The sequence below is a fragment of the Montipora capricornis genome, chromosome 14 (genome assembly GCF_036669925.1).
Source record: "Montipora capricornis isolate CH-2021 chromosome 14, ASM3666992v2, whole genome shotgun sequence".
NCBI lineage: Eukaryota > Metazoa > Cnidaria > Anthozoa > Scleractinia > Acroporidae > Montipora > Montipora capricornis.
Window position 1 is genome coordinate 18149505 of NC_090896.1, and position 4310 is coordinate 18153814.

Consider the following 4310-nt stretch of genomic DNA (forward strand, 5'->3'; position numbering starts at 1 on the left):
ATAAACAAACTGTTGCATAATCTCGAATTTCTATCCATGTCAAAAAGACAAAGTTGGCGGCCTTTTTTTAAGATTGTTTACGTGAGAGCTCGAAAACAAAGTGACGTTGAATTCAACCGCAATAGGTTGGTGTTGATTGACACAAATTTATTTCTAGCTAGCCAATCACGATTTTTACGATTAGAATCTGAGCATAAAAAGATCGAAAAAACAATAGCGTCCTCCCCTTCTTCCACGCGCGCCCTCCTCCTTCTCCCGCCGATCTCCCTTTCCCTTCTCCTTCCCCTTCAAATGCGTGCCACGCAAGTTAATTAGTGTTCACCTTTCCCGTGAGAAGGCAGGAAGGTGACGTTTCGTAGTTGTTTACCCTTAACATTTTATTCCAATAATTTCTTTTGTCTTTTGTGGACTCCTTCCATCCATGGCTTCAGTACCAACTTCGCTCCCACGCCACCAAGGGACAAGGAGAAGTCTCAATGTCAATCATTCTCTTAACTTGAGCCGTTTAAAACAGGATTGACGCCAATGGTACGAACTTTGTAGTCGCAAAAATATCTTTAAAAAGCAATTTTCCAGTTTAAAGTGTGTAATGTAACATTCAACTTTCTTAGCTAAAATAAAACAACTGGATATCATCGACCTTTATTGTTCTCATTCTGGATTTCCGGATTTTCCATACGCCCTGTCAAAAGGCCAAGTGGATGTTATGCATAATCGGCAAGTTCGGGCGATCAAGTTGCGAATTTTCTTTGCAAAAGTGAAATGACTAACATATATTTTACCTTTGCTTCTCTATATTTGACTTTTAATAAGCCTAATGAGGTATGAAACAGTAACAAAGCTGGCATTCATTTGTCCCATGGCCAAGCTATTGAGAGGTACGAGTGTATTCCTTCGGTGACGACAAGAACTAATTTACATTGCTAAAGTTTTTTCAAAACTATAATTCAAAGTAATTTTTGACGTCATCGAAGGAATAGGCCCATACCTCTCACTGCCTCGGCCATGGGAAAAACGATTGCCAGCATCTTTTTCTTACATACCTTATGAGGCACATTAAAGGTAAAATCTAGAGAGGCGAAGGTAAAGTATATTATATGACATATGATATTTAACTTTTTGAGATTAGGTGCACTTTAAAAAAAGAAGTTGAATGCTCAACTCGTAAAGTTCTTTTTTGGCAAAATGTGTAAGGGCTGAAGAGTGGTTGGATAAATATTCCCGCAGGCAATTATACCATAAATTATGAAAGGATAAACAAGTGCATAGTAGAAATCTACCAAAATTGGAGTACTAAGAAAATGGCGATGTTTTGAGAAGAAGGGCCACACTTGTTTTGATTTTCTTGGCTACATAATCTACCTGATTTTTCCAGTTCAGATTAGCTTGAGTAAGCCTGAACCCCCAGGTACTTAATGAAATATTCTCAATAATAAAAATTCAAAAGGTATTCTTCTCTAATAGGAATGACAAATTACTAAATTGGAGTTATCTACATTTAATGATAAATTGTTTGCACATAGTTACAAATAAATATTATTCAGTTCATTATTGATATCTCAGTGCAAAGTAGTGATGTTTTTATTTTTGCCAAACAAATTTGCATCGTCCGAGAATAGGTGAAAATGAAAACAAAAATAGAGCAGCGATGGAAATCATTTACGTATCATAAGAACAACAATGGACCCAAAATAGATCCTTGGGGAATACCACAAGAAATCGGAAGAGGGTCCGAGCTAGTGAATTTATATTTTGAGATGACGCTCTCGTTGCCTTCGCCATCGTCGTTGCTTTAAGCACCCTAATAATTACTAGGCCCGTAAGGGCAACGAGTTATAAATCATTTTAGATTTCAGTCATTTATTATTTCCTGTGCAGCAAAATGCCCAATAGAAAGCACGTGGTGGTGTTTTGATTGGCCAATACACAATAGAAGGCGTATGACACTATTGATCTCGCTTTATCCCCCTTGGTATCCTAAGCCAGTGTCCACTTTGATACTACCGTATTTATTTACCTATAAGCCAAACTACATTTTCAGAAATTTGGACGTGAATCGGCCACAAAAAATCCAAACAAAGGGGTTCAGCTTATAGCCCAAAATTTGATCAATTCATTTAGAACCTAAGAAAATATTATGTAAATTCCGTGATCAATGAAAATCAATGAAAAACAATAAAGATGACAAGATAAAATTGTTGGTCAATGACATTTTAAAGATTTGGTGGCTCCTAAAGGAGCAGTTTGTTAAAGAGCTTTCAACTGACAAACAGTTTACTCGCCATCGCTCTCACCTTCACTCTCCGTCTCGAACTCATTGTCCTCTTCATTGTCGTCAATTTCCTGCGCCTCTTCAGTGTACAGCGCGTCGTCCTGAGTTCCATCCAAAGAGTAGGATATTTCACAGGTCTTGACGGACTTAGGAATCATCTCCGGCGGGATCTCTCGTCATGCTTCCTGCACCCATCGAAGTACAATATTTCTCGATAGCGCCATATTCTTTCCAGCCGGAGTATACTCGAACAGGCTGCTGCTCATCCACGCCAAGTACTTTCTTCGGACATTGTTTGTGAACAGCATATTCAAGGACCTGTCTAGCTGCTGTAACAGGGGTCAGGCCTCCAGGGATAACTGCTACATCAATTTCCCACCGGTTGAGATTTGCTTTCACTTTATTAATCAAGTGAGCTCGGAATGAGTCCCACACTAACAGCGACTGTTCATTACGGGGGGTCCGCAAAAAGGGGATCTGGCAAAGACAAACATGTATACAGGGCCACTGATCTGCCATTTATAACTTACTAACATGTTATTTGGAGCCCAAGAAATCGACAAAAGCAAAACGGCGATGGTAATTGTAACAATAAGGGATCGATGTTTTTGGAATTAAAAGATGGACACAATGACGAGGAGTTTACAACTCTGCTTTAATGGCCACTCGCCAAGCACACAAACGAATCTACAATGTCACGTTACTCCTTGTCACAGGCATACCATTACACCTAAAAAAAAAAACAAGAAGAAAAATGATAAAAAAACAACAGAAAAAAAAGATAGCAAATTGCTATGAACTTTAACAGAACAGGACTTCAAGTCACATGCACGTTCAATTACGCATAGTCCTTCATATACTTGGGTGGCTTGGACACAGGTCCAGCTCTTGCCACTACTTGTAATCTTGGAGGGTTGAGATCTGTCACAAGCTTCATACGAAGGCTGGTCTTTACTCGGTACTGTACACAACGGTTTTGCTGGCTCTTTGCACTAGTCCTTTTGATCTGGCTTTGCTAACAGTTGAGACTGGACGGCTGTTGATAGCTGGGATCTTGAAGTTTGCCTGTGGCATTTGCCTGACTTTTAGATGGAATTTCTGATGCACGCTCACTGGGCATGGCGCTGGAAAATGACTCTCAACTTCGTCTTAGGGGTTTCTGGTTTCCCCGCAGGATTTTTCCATCTTCTGTTATTACATTGTAGGATCTTACATCGGCTTCCTCTTGCACTTGCTTTGAACCATTTTTGACTGGGGTCTCCAGGCTGTAACACTATTCTGACTGTCTCACCATTCTGTAATGGTGGAAGCTCCTTTGCACTCTTGTTGAAATAGTAGGTTTGCTTAGCCTTTCTTATAACTACTTGATGCTTCGTGGACGTTGCGTCTGGCGTCTGAGGTTTGAGCAGCATTTCAGCCGTTGGCAGCTGAGTTCGCTTGCGTCGACCGAGCATTCACTGTGCTGGAGAGGAAGTCATTTTTTCAGTTGGGGTGTTTCTCCAGACGAGTAGCGCAAGGTAGTATTCTGCTCCTGATTGACTTGCCTTCTTGATTACAGTTTTAGCTGTTTTAACGACGTTCTTTACCCGCCCATTGCTCTGGTGGTACCCTGGGGAGCTGGTTACATGCTCAGTCCCAAATGGTCTCAGAAAGTTACCAAACTCAGCAGAGTTGAAGGGTGGCCCATTGTCACTCACTACCTCATTTGCTATTCCGTGTGGGGCAAAGTGCTTCTTCAATTTCTTTATGATGACTGTTCCAGTTTTTTTGTGTAGCTCGTTAACTTCAAAATATCCGGAATAATAGTCAACTGTGCACATCTAGCTTTGTCATCTAGCATAAATCTGTCCGTTGCTATAGAATAGGATAGAATTGATCGCCCAGGCGGTGGCGTTGCTATTATTTGTAGGAATGACTGGTTACTGGAACAATTGGATAGTAACTTTTCTAATATCTTCGAATGCTTGTGGGCCAAGATTACAACTCCCAACTCCACCTTCTATGTTGCCGCTGTTTATCATCCTCCAGAACCGCAATA